The 12,705-nt window shown below is 41.5% G+C and overlaps 1 protein-coding gene across 10 annotated transcripts in view; it reads right to left on the bottom strand.

Moving 5' to 3' along the window:
* Nucleotides 1-12,705, bottom strand: part of LOC134351811 (CYFIP-related Rac1 interactor B) — a 197,088-nt gene that overhangs the window by 159,888 nt on the left and 24,495 nt on the right. The window lies entirely within an intron of this gene.

Here is a 12,705-nt window from a genome sequence, read left to right as displayed (position 1 = left end):
TAGAGTTGCACACCACCAGGCACAGGAAGTGTTATTATTCTACAACCATCAGGCTACCGAACTAGCACAAATAACTTCACTCACCTCAACTCTGAACTGATTCCACAACCTTCTCACTTTCTGACTCATTTTCAAGGACAACTACAGAGAAAGTGCACTGCAGGTCAACAAGAAAGTGCAAGATCATAATAAGGTAGATTATAAGGTCAAGAGTCTATATTATCATACTAAAGAACCATTTAATATTTGCGTCTCATACTAGAATTGAGCATAAAAATCTCTCCTCCACCCTGGGCATTCTACAAGGAGAAACAATTCACCAACATTGAAGTCAAGGGGTGACTGGCAGTCAGTCAGTCTAGGCCAGACAAGCCCAATAGGCGGACCGCGAGAACCAAATGTCTGGACCGCGTCGACCCATTGGCACTTACGTGAACGCACCTGTCATGACATGTAAATAAAGCGCGCACTGCTCTAATTTATTTTAACCTCATCCCACACCATACACTTGACCTACACCCCCGTAGAGCGTGCGACCTACTACGCACTCGCTACGGTCCTCAACTAGACAGCGGCACGCACCAGCTACCCACCTGTCATCTGAGAAGAGAATCTGTCATCTAAAAGCGAACCCTGTCATCTAAGCAAATTGTTACCAGCAGTAAGTCACGGACCCTAAACCAAGAACAACCTGGCCTGCGCGAAAAAGCACAAAGTCGACCAGGAAAACCATCAGTTCAAATCTGACTGGACTGATCAGTTTTGTTTTATTTTACCGGACCATGCCAATGCTAAACCGACATGCTTAATATGCACGCAGTCCGTAGCTGTCTGCAAATCAGAAAATCTAAAGCGGCACTTCAACACTATGCATGCTGCCAGTTTTAATGCCAACTACCCTGCAAAATCAGATCAACGCAAACAAAAAATTGAAATATGATAACATCATACAAGCACTGTGTTTCTACTATCTCTGTAAGTCAACATCTGCACAAGAGAGCGCAACAGCTGCATCACTGCATGAGTCATAGAATCTTGCCAAAGCTAAGAAGCCATTTGCTGATGCCGAGTTGATTGAAGCGTGAGCAATTGATATGGCTGGCGAAGTTTTAAGTCATGATGAGAAAACCAAGAAAACGGTTGTGGAGCTATTAAAGACGGTGCCATTGTCGGCTAACACGGCAACAAGAAGAGTAGAAGTTTTAGCGGAGGAGTGTTTTTCCAATCTACTCACTGATTTGGAGAAAGCAGAAGCCATATCACTAGCCATAGACTCGTCCTGTGACCGAACCAATATGGAAAAGCTATCTGTGTTCCCAAGATTTTTTGCTGGGAAGACCTTTAGGGGAGAGCTACTTTGTTTGCTTCCTCTGCCTGGGCGCACAACTGGGGAAATAATCTTTAACGATTTGTTACGTAACCGGCAACAATGAATATCAACCGAGTCAGATTATATAAAAACAATCAAACATTTATTAAACACGGATAAACAATAAAAAAAAACAAACGAAAACCTTAACCAGAAGTTAACCGCTATGCAGCCGTTCAACAAATCGCCACTCGGTACTGGTTCTTAAAGCGGTAAAGTCAAACACAGTTCTTAAAGTGGTGAATTAGAAAGTCCAACAGATTTATACATTCAATTGGGAGAGACTTCTCTGGAGAATGATTTCTTCATAGACGCGACTTTCCTGCTGGTTCTGTCCAAAGGATTCCCGATGAAGGAAATAAACGGCTTAAAACAACTGACCTTTATTTCTAGAGAGCAAACCTTGCATGAACTTCATTGCTCTTTTGGCAGGAGTTATCTTCCATGCAGGTCACACCTTCTTCGACAAAGACTCAATAAGGTCGATCCTTTATTAAACTGCCAAACATTACCGACTTCTCTTAATCCTTCAGATCTTGTACTTCAATAAAGTCTTCACTCTCCAATACTACTGAAAAGGTACATCAACAAATCTGGCAGAAAAGGGTAAACTGCCAGTCCAGCACTATTATACCTTACAATAGAAGGTAAAACTTTGTTTTAAAAGTGAAACTGTGTCATAAAAAACACACAACGGAGCGGAGACTCAGGCTAATGTCCTAGCTGGAAAACTAACTGCGTCACCAGGGGTCTTCCCTTTTATACCCGTGACCTCACATCGGTGGGAAAATTACATCAGGTGACCTCCAAAAGACCATTACATCATTCTCGCAAGAAAGCCACAAGATCTCTTTGAGTTATGTAACAGAATTGACACAGTTCTTTGAGAAGAATGGCTTGGATGTGAGCAAATTGTGTCCGTTGTCACCGGTAGGGCTCCGTCGATGGTGGGACAACACAAGGGCTTGCTAAACAGGTTTGCCGCTGTTAACCCAGCACACTTGGCATTTCATTGCATTATTCACAAATCAGTGTTGTGCGCTAAACTGTGTGGGGAAATGAAAGAGGCGAAGGATACTGTAACGAGATTGGTAAATTTCGTTCGCGAGAGTTCTAGTCTGCAACATCGCCTTTTCAGAGCATTGCTGGAGGAAATGTCAGTGGAACACAAAGATCTTTTGCTGCATAATGATGTTCGCTGGCCGAGCAAAGGCCATGTGTTAGAGAGGGTGTGCGACCTGCGCGATGAGTTTATGTCATTTTTATCCAACCTGCAGAGCCAAAAAGCCCAAGGATTTAAGAGGTTTTTAAGTGACAACAAGGTGATGGCACATGTTCTTTTTTTGTGTGACATCATGTCATCTAAATCAACTTAATCTGCAATTACAAGGCAACAACCACACTGTTGCGGACATGTACGAGGTGATTGAAGTTTTCTGGTCAAAGCTGAACCTTTAGGAGAGAGACATTCACGGGAGAAAGTTGCACTTTCCTCATCTGCTGGAGCATTGCAAGAAGAATGAAATGCAGGAGGATCCAGTGATGAAGGATTTCGTGACGAGCCTGGCAGAAAATTTCAGGGAACGATCTGAAAGCTCCCCTAAACTCTCAGATGACATCCTCCTCTTCCTGAGACAGTCGTTCTCCATTTTGGCTGATGGCCAGTGGACTGCAGAGGCCAAAAGGCTGGTGCCTTCCATAGATGAGGCAACTCTTCAGATGGAGGTCTTGGAAATGGGAACATCTGATTTGCTCAAAGCACAACACAAGGACATCAGGGTGAGTGACTTTTGGATCAACGTGGTTCCCCAAGCTCAATTCAAAAATACGAGAGCTATTGCAATGCTCCTACTCACACTGTTCTCCTCCACGTACATATGAGAGTCATCGTTTTCTTCAATGAACTCTATCAAGAACCAGGGCAGAAACAGACTGTCCAATGCACATCTTGGCCAGTGCAGGATTGCCACAACAGAATATAGGCCCGACATCAGAAGGATTGCCTCATCCCGTCACTGACACTTCTCTCACTGATTGGTGAGTGAATCAATTTATATTTGTCCATTTGTCAATCTTATTGTGGTATAATAATATTATAGCAACAATAATACTGATAATTTCATTTATAGCTACACTTCATACTTCAAATGCTACATAGCTTAACTAAAAAGAACAAATAGATTAAATGAGAGAACAGAAACATTGGAAAAGGCAGAACTACTAAAAATCTGTGTGGAAGAGAAGTGTTCTTTGTGTGGAAGAAAAGTGGTGAAGACTACCATGTTTTTTGTGTGTGTGTGTGTGTGTGTGTGTGTGTGTGTGTGTGTGTGTATGTGTATGTGTATGTATCACATGTATTTTAAGTCCCAGATGAGTTCTCAATGTGACAGCTGACAGCTGTGATAGCTAGAGTCATAATTAAATTTTGGAGGCAAACAACAGGAATTCTGCAGATGCTGGAAATTCAAGCGACATACATCAAAGTTGCTGGTGAACGCAGCAGGCCAAGCAGCATCTATAGGAAGAGGTGCAGTCGACGTTTCAGGCCGAGACCCTTCGTCGTTAAATTTTGGACTTATTTTGTTTCAAGAGTGCATTTTTTTTTCCTTGTGTGACCCACAACACAGGCTTTGAGAATCCCAGGCCTAAATTATTACTACTACTACTAATAATAAATAATAATAATGGTAATAACAGCAACAACATCTGCCCATAAAACAACTTAAAAGGCGCAATGAAAAAAACCCTGGATGTTACACACACACACACATATATATATATATATATATATATATATATATATATATATATACACACACACACACACACACACTTATCTATTTCAAGATAGCACTGGAGATCATAAGACCATAAGATATACAAGCAGAAAGGTCATTTGGACCATCGAGGCTGCACCGCCATTTCATCATGGCATCATGGCTGACCCAATTTTCCTCTCAGCCCCAATCACCTGCTTTCTCTCAATATCCCTTCATGCCCTGACCAATCAAGAAACCCCTGCCAATCAGCCAATGCTTTATACATGCTAGAATCTTTCCTGTAATAACATGGACTCGCAGCTTTTAAAGCAGCCTCGGGTGGCACTTGTCAATAGCCTTCTGAAAATCCCAGTACACAATATCAACTGATTCTCCTTTGTCTATCCTGCTTGTTGTTTCTTCAAAGAATTCCAACAGATCTGTCAGGCAACATTTTCCCTTGAGGAACCATGCTGATTTCAGCCTATTTTATCATGTGCCTTCAAGTATCCTGAGACCTCACCCTTAATAATCAACTCCAACATCTTCCCACCACTGAGGTCAGATTAACTGGCCTATAGTTTCCTTTCTTCTGCCTCTCTCCCTTCTTGAAGAGTGGAGTGACAGTTGCAATTTTCCAGTCTTCCAGAATCATTCCAGAATCCAGTGATTCTTGAAAGATCATTACTAATACCGCTACAATCTCTTCAGCCACCTCTTTCAAAACTCTGGAGAGTACACCATCTGGTCCAGTTGACTTATCTACCTTCAGACCTTTCAGTTACCAGTTTCTCTTGTTATGGTAACTTCACACACTTCATGACCCCTGATACCTGAAACTTCCACCAAACTGTTAGTATCTTCCACAGTGAAGACTGATGCAAAATACTTATTCAGTTCATCTGCCATTTCCTTGTTCTCCATTACTACCTCTCAGTATCGTTTTCCAGCGGTCCAATATACATCCTTAACTTCCCTCTAAGCAATATAATTTTAAATCAACTTAATAATCGACTGAAGAACTCCACAGACCAAACAGGTACAGCACCTTTAAAAGGATGAAGTTTCATCGTCATGGCCAGAAATGAGGCAAGGTGGGGAGACTACAAGTCGGGCTAGAAGGCAGAAGGTTGAGGCCTCCTCTACCCAGCATCATTTTGGCAAATATACGGTAGCTGAAGAACAAAACTGAGGACCTGATGACAAGATCGCTGTATCAGAGGGAAATGACAGCCAGTTCTATTCTATGCTTGACTGAAATGTGTCTTTCTCCGGGAACACAGGATACAGCAATCAAATCTGAAAGCTTCTTGGTTTACAGAATGAACCAAACTGCTGATTCATAAAAGGCAAAAGGAGGATGTGTGTGCTTCACGATAAACTCTCAGTAGTGCTCTGATGTGGCAGTTTTGTCGAACTCATGTACCCCAACTTGGAAAACTTAATGGTTAAATGCCATCCATTCTATTTATCTAGGGAATTCTCATCCATGATCCTCACAAAATCATTCAGTGTCTTCCACAGTTAGAATCCCCAGGTGAACCATGAGATCTGAAATCTGCTAAGAAGCAGACCAGGAGGCATTCATGTCCAGCGACAAAGAAAATTATAAGAGGTCCAGGTACAATTCTGGAAAGCCTCCCCATGGGCAAAGTAGAAATTTGGGAGCAAATTTGAAATCAATGAAGGATGCTCGACACTTGTGGCAAGACTTGGATACTATCATCTCTTATAAAGTTAAATCAAACGACATAGGAGGCAGCAGGGCTTCACTTCCAGATGAGCTCAATTCTTTCTATGCTCACTTTGACAATCAAAACATGGAAGGATAATCACAAACATACTCAACTCACAAGGATCCCATGATTTCAGTCTGAGGCCAACATGCGAGCAGCCTTCAGGAGGGTGAACCCACAAAAAGCACCTGACCCAGACAAAATACCTGAGCAAGTACGCAAAATCTGTGATCAACTGGCTGGAGTGTTCACAGACCTTTTACCTCTCAATTCAGCATTCTGAGGTAACCATTTGCTTCAAGAAGGAAGAAGAAAACTTCAGAAGGAAACTAGAGGTCCATGAGCTAGTCCTCATCGGAGGATCAGAGGAGGAGAGGATTAGCAACTAAATACTTAGGTGTTATTATTTTGGAGAACCTGTCCTGGGCCCAGCACTTAAGTACACTTACGAAGAAAAAGCAGTCATGCCTCTACTTCCTCAGGAGTTAGCACAACATTTAAAATTTTGATAAACTTCAAACAAGAGAAAAACTACAGATGCTGGAAATCAAAACAATGTACACAAAAAGCTGGAGGAACTCAGCAGGCCTGGCAGCATCTATGGAGAAGAGTAAACAGTCAATGTTTTGGGCCAAGACCCCTCATTAGTACTTCATCCAGTCCTGATGAAGAGAATTGGCCTGAAAGGTCGACTGTTTACTCTTTTCCATAGATGCTATCCAGCCTGCTGAGTTCATTTAGACAAACTTCTAAAGATGTATAGTGGAAAGAAAATCGACAGGCTGCATCACAGCCTGGTATGGAAACACCAATGCTTTGATCAGAAAATCCTCCAAAAAGTAGTAGCTATAGCCCAGTCTATCACACCCATCACTGGAAAATGATGCTGATGAGGTAGTAATGGTAGACAAAAAAAAATGGCAAATGAATTTAATACGTACTTTGCATCAGTCCTCACTGTGGAAGACACGAACAGTGTGCCAGAGGTCCATGAGTGTCAGGGAGCAGGAGTGAGTGCCATTGCTTTTACAAAGGAAAAAGTGCCAGACAAACTGAAAGGTCTCAATGTGGAATAGTCACCTGGACCAAATGGACTACATTCCAGAATCCGGAGAGAAGTTGCTGAAGAGATAATGGATGCATTGGTCATAATCTTTCAAGAATCACTTGGTTCTGGCATGGTCCTGGAAGACTAGAAGATTGCAAATGTCACTCCACCCTTTAAGAAGGGAAGAAGGCAAACGGAAGGAAATAATAGGTCAGTTAGCCTAACCTCAGTGGTTGGGAAAATGTTGGAGTCTATTATTAAGGATGAGGTTTCAGGGTACCTGGAGACTAATGATAAAACAAGCCAGAGTCAGCATGATTTCTGTCAAGGGAGATCTTGCCTGAAAAATCTGTTAGAGTTCTTTGAGGAAGTAACAAGCAGGGTGGACAAAGGAGAGGCAGATGATGTCATTTACTTGGATTTTCAGGAGGCATTTAATAAGGTGCCACACATGAGGCTGCTTAACAAGTTAAAATCCTATGGTGTTACAGGGAAGATACAGGCATAGAAAGAGGAATGGCTAACAGGTAGGAGGCAGCAAGTGGGAATAAGGGGGGCCTTTTCTGGTTGGCTGCCAGTGACTAGTGGTGTTCCTCAGGGGCCGATATTGGGACTGCTACTTTTCACATTGTTTGTCAATGAGTTTAATAATGGAATTGATAGCTTCCAGGCAAAACTTGTGGATGATACAAAGATAGGTGGAGAGGTAGGTAGTGCTTAAGAAGCAATGCGATTGCAACAGGACTTAAGACAAATTAGAAGAATGGGCTAAAAAGTAGCTGATGGAATACAGTGTTGGGAAATGCACCAAAATGAATTTTGGAAAAAGAAACAGTAGTGCAGACTATTCTCTAAATAGGGAGAAAATTCAAATATCAGGTGCAAAGGGATTTGGGAGTCCTCGTGCAAGACATCCAGAATGTTATTTTATAAGTTGAGTCTGTGTTAAAGAAGGTGAAGGCAAATTCACTGTTGGCACTTATTTCAAGGGGAATAGAATATAAAAACAAGGAGGTAATTCTGAGGCTTTATAAGACCCTAGTAAGGCCGCACTTGGAATATTGTCAACAGTTTTGGCCCCATATCTCAGAAAGGATGTGTTGTCATTGGACAGAGTCCAAAGGAGGATCACGAGGATGATTCTGAGAATGAAGGGGTTAACATATGAGTAGCGTTTGGCAGCTTTAGGTCTGTACTCACTGGAATTTAGAAAAATTCAGGGGGATCTCTTTGAAGCCTACCGAATGTTGAAAAGATTAGATAACGTGGATGTGGAAAGGATGTTTCCTTTGGTGGGGGTATCCAGAACTAGAGGGCACAGCCTCAAAATTGAGGGGCGACTTTTTAGGACAGAGCTAAGAAAGATTTTTTTTTAGGCCAGAGAGTAGTGAATCTGTGGAATGCTCTGTCACAGACTGCGGCGGAGGCCAAGTTCATGAGTGGGATCCAGGATCAGCCATGATGGAATGGTGGAGCAGACTCGATGGGCTGAATGGCCTAATTCTGCTCCTGTATCTTATGGTTAAAGCTCTTCCAACCATTGAACACATCTACATGAGATGATAATACAGGAATACAGCACCCATCATCAGAGATTCCTGCCACTGAGGCCATGCTCTCTTCTCACTACTGCCATCAGGAAGGTGGTACAAAAGCTTCGGGAACAGCTATTACCCCACAGCAATCAGGCTTTTGAACCAAAGGGGATAACTTCACTCAACTTCATCTCCCTCATCATAGACTCACTTTCAAGGACTCTTCATCTCATGTTCTCAATACTTACTGGTTTAGTTTTATTGTTTATTCTTTTTGTATTTGCACTCTGGTTGAATGCCCTAGTTGAGGGCTCTTTCATTGATTCTCTAATGGTTATTATCCTATAGATATTTTGAGTATGCCCACAACGAAGTGAATCTCAGGGTTGTAAATGATGACATATATGTACCTTAATAATAAATATACTATGAACTTTCACATACATATTTCTTCCAAAAATTTCAAAAAGCAATTTCAAAGCTAGATAGCCTTAAAGAAGAGAATGGATCATTATTGCCTTCACAGACCAACATAGCCTTCCACAGTTTATCGGCTCCTTCTAAGAAAAAAAAACCCTGAGAAGCAACAGCATGCTGGTTGAGTTGCATTTGGCTCAGTTGTACTAGATCAGTCTGAGCTTCATGAAAGTATGCCTTGCCATTCATCTAGCTGGTAGGATGTTGCAATCCACAGAGAAGAACATCATCACCCTCATTTCCAAGCAGATAGAGGAAGTGGAAGATATCAGAAAATGCAATTCTTCTCATTGCTTAATATGGATTGCAAGCTTCTGTCCAAAGTCACATCAATCTATTCACCCAGATCAAGCTTTCACCATCCTAGACAGAAAGATCTCAGACTGATTTACATTATTGAAGAATATGATCACCTATGTTTGGACAAGGTATGCTAAACAACTAGTTAATCAGCTTAGACCAGAAGGCCTCTCTAACAGTGTACACAATCGAAAAAAATGGATTTCGGAGAGAGAATGCACAATTGAATAGTACAGCTCTACACAGATCCCACATATTAATTAAGAGTATGCTGGTGATACATCTCATGCACAGGTGACCCCCATGTTACAGCCATTCAGTTGCAGAAATGTGCCCTTACAGAATTCACAAATCACTATCCAACTCATACTTCTTCATGCACATGCAGATGAGGTGGCTTTGCAATATGGAAAATTGTGATACAGCCCATTTTCTAGAAACACAAACTCCTACTAACACAGGGATTCCTGCAATGAGAATGACAACATCTAAATCTACTACATTATGTCAAAGTTTTAACAGTAAGTCATACTTTTTGAAAAACAAAATGTAGTCTAAGACTTCACTGAGGCAGGTCTGCACTGCTTTTGTATGAGGTGTTAACAAGACATGATCCGTCTACTCAGGTGGATGCAAAAAGATCCAAGGTCTAATCAGCTGAGGAGTTAACCTTCATCTTTTCCCATTCACTTGATCAATCAACATTAGTAACGGATTACTTGGCTATAATATTACTGGATGTGCAAGTTGAGCCAAAAAAATATTATTTTAATATAAATTGCATTTTGAGAATACTTTACGTCGTACAAAGTGCCTTCTGATGACTTGAAAATGCACAAGACAATATATATACACAAACTTATTCAAATTGTTTGATATTAAGTACCAAAAACAGCCCAGAAAAAAGATTTTACTGCACAGAGGACTTGAGAAAGAATTGCAAATACAAACTAATGCAGTTGAACTACTTCACAATTAATATCATTAAATAAGACATCTAGAAGATATTAGCCTAAATAACAAATAACATGGCACCATTTGATAAAAAAAAGCTGATTAATAAATTATTAGCAGTCAATATAAAATGTGTAACCTTCAAAATCAAAACGATCTACCAAGGTGCTAATCCAGCAAACCTCATACAAGGCAAAAGATGTATTTTTAAAAAAGTCATTTTAGGAAGAATTTCTCTGAAGTCAATAATAATTAAACAGATTCCAGGTGACTGAGAAACATAACAATACCACCCATTTGCAGTACATCCACATCCTAATCTAATTCAAAAGCTGCTGCCCATATGTATCAGATCATATTTTCTATTTCAAAACTCTCAATTAAACTCTTCAAAATATACATTTATAATATAAATTCCAGGTACCGAAAGCCTATTATGTTCCTCAATTTAATAACCTATCCTTCAAAGATCAGCACTTCACATTACCAAGGACCATAATTAAATACACCTCTACATAAAAATCAACCAAGACCCTTCTACAAAGCCATTCCAACATCTTTTGCATATGCAGCTTATGGCGAGGTCTGCACACCATCACAGACTTCAAAGCTAAATGCAGTGGAGTTTCCAACATCGCTGCCTCTCTCCCAGAAGAGCTAGATCTTTTTTTTTACGCTCGATTTTAAATCTCCAACACTGAGCCTCTGAGGAGAGCCGAAGAGACCTGCAGCTTGGTCATCTATGAGGCTGAAGTTCACAGGTGTTTCCAATGAGTGGACAGCTGCAAGGCTGCAGGACCAGACAGCATCCCAGGTCGGGTACTCAGAGTATGCGTGGCACAACTAACTGGCAGGTGTGTTTAAAGTCATTTTTAATCTCTCCCTCTCCCAGTGTAGACTCCTTCCTATTTCAAAACATCCACTATTGTTCCTATACCTAAAAAGACTAAGGTAACATGTCTGAACTGTCATCCTGTCGCACTCACCTCAATAATAAGCAAATGCTTTGAGAGGCTGGTCAAGGATTACATCTGCAGCTTGCTACCACCCACACTGGACCCCCTACAATAAACCTACTAACATAACCGATCGACAGATGATGCAATAGCCACTGCTCTACACACTGTCCTTACACACCTGGAGAAGGATGCTTACGTGAGAATGCTGTTCTTGGACTACAGTTCTGCATTCAACACCCATATTCCCTTCAGCTTTGACAAGAAGCTCAGAGCTTCTTCACCCTCAACCTTCACCCTGCCTTGTGCAGCTGGATCCTGGACTTCCTGTCATATCGCCAGCAGGTGGTAAGAGTGGGCTCCCACACCTCTGCCCCTCTGACCCTCAACACAGGAATACCCTCAACACAGGAATCTCCTCAGGGCTGTGTCCTAAGCCCCCTCCTTTACTCTCTGTGTACCCATGACTGTGTCACCACCCACAACTCCAATCTGCTAATTCAATTTGCTGACGACACTACACTGATTGGTCCAATGTCAAAGAATAATGAGGCAGCCTACAGTGAAGAAGTCATCACCCTGACACAGTGGTGTCAAGAAAACAACCTCTCGCTCAATGTTGCAAAAAACAAAGAAACTGGTTGTGGACTACAGGAAGAATGGAGACAGGCTAACCCCTATATCAATGGATCTGGGGTTGAGAGGGTGAACAGCTTTAAGTTCCTCAACATACACATCACCAAGGATCTCACATGGACTGTACATACCGGCTGTGTGGTGAAAACGGCACAACAGCTCTTCCTTCAACTGTCTGAGATGAAAAAGTTTGGTATGGGCCCCCAAATCTTATTAAGAACTTTCTACAGGGGCACAATTGTCTGGCTGCATCACTGCACTTCCTTCAATCGCAGGACTCTGCAGAAAGTGGTGTGGACAGCCCAGCACATCTGTAAATGTGAACCTCCCACTATTCAGGACATTTCCAGAGACAGGAGCGTAAAATAGGCCTGAAGGATCATTGCAGACCCGAGTCACCCCAACGACAAACAGTTCCAGCTGCTACCATTCAGGAAACACTACTGGAGCATTAAAGCCAGGATCAACAGGTTCCTGGACAGCTTCATCCACCAGGTTATCAGACTGATTAATTCATGCTGATACAATTGTATTTCTATGTTATATTGACTGTCCTTTTGTATATACTATTTATAAACTGCACATTACACATTTAGTCCGAGACATAATGTAAAGATTTTTACTCGCCATGTATAGAAAGGATGAAAGTAATAAAGTCAATTTAATTCAATTTAAGACTAACCAAAGTTGTATTCTCACTTCTTCTCCACAGTAATCTCAAGTATATTGATGAGAAAATTTGTAGATGCTGGAAATCCAAGCAAAACACACAAGATGCTGGAGGAACTCAGAAGTCATGCAGCATCAATGGAAAAGAGTAAATTGTCAATGTTTCAGACCAAGACCCTTCATCAGGCCTGGAAAAAAAAGGTGGGGGTAGGGAAGGAAGTAGTACAAGATAGTAGGTATTAGGCGAAACCAGGAGAGGCGGAGGG

Source organism: Mobula hypostoma, chromosome 9 (assembly GCF_963921235.1).
Source record: "Mobula hypostoma chromosome 9, sMobHyp1.1, whole genome shotgun sequence".
NCBI classification, from domain to species: Eukaryota; Metazoa; Chordata; class Chondrichthyes; order Myliobatiformes; family Myliobatidae; genus Mobula; species Mobula hypostoma.
This window is presented reverse-complemented; position numbering and strand designations above follow the sequence as displayed.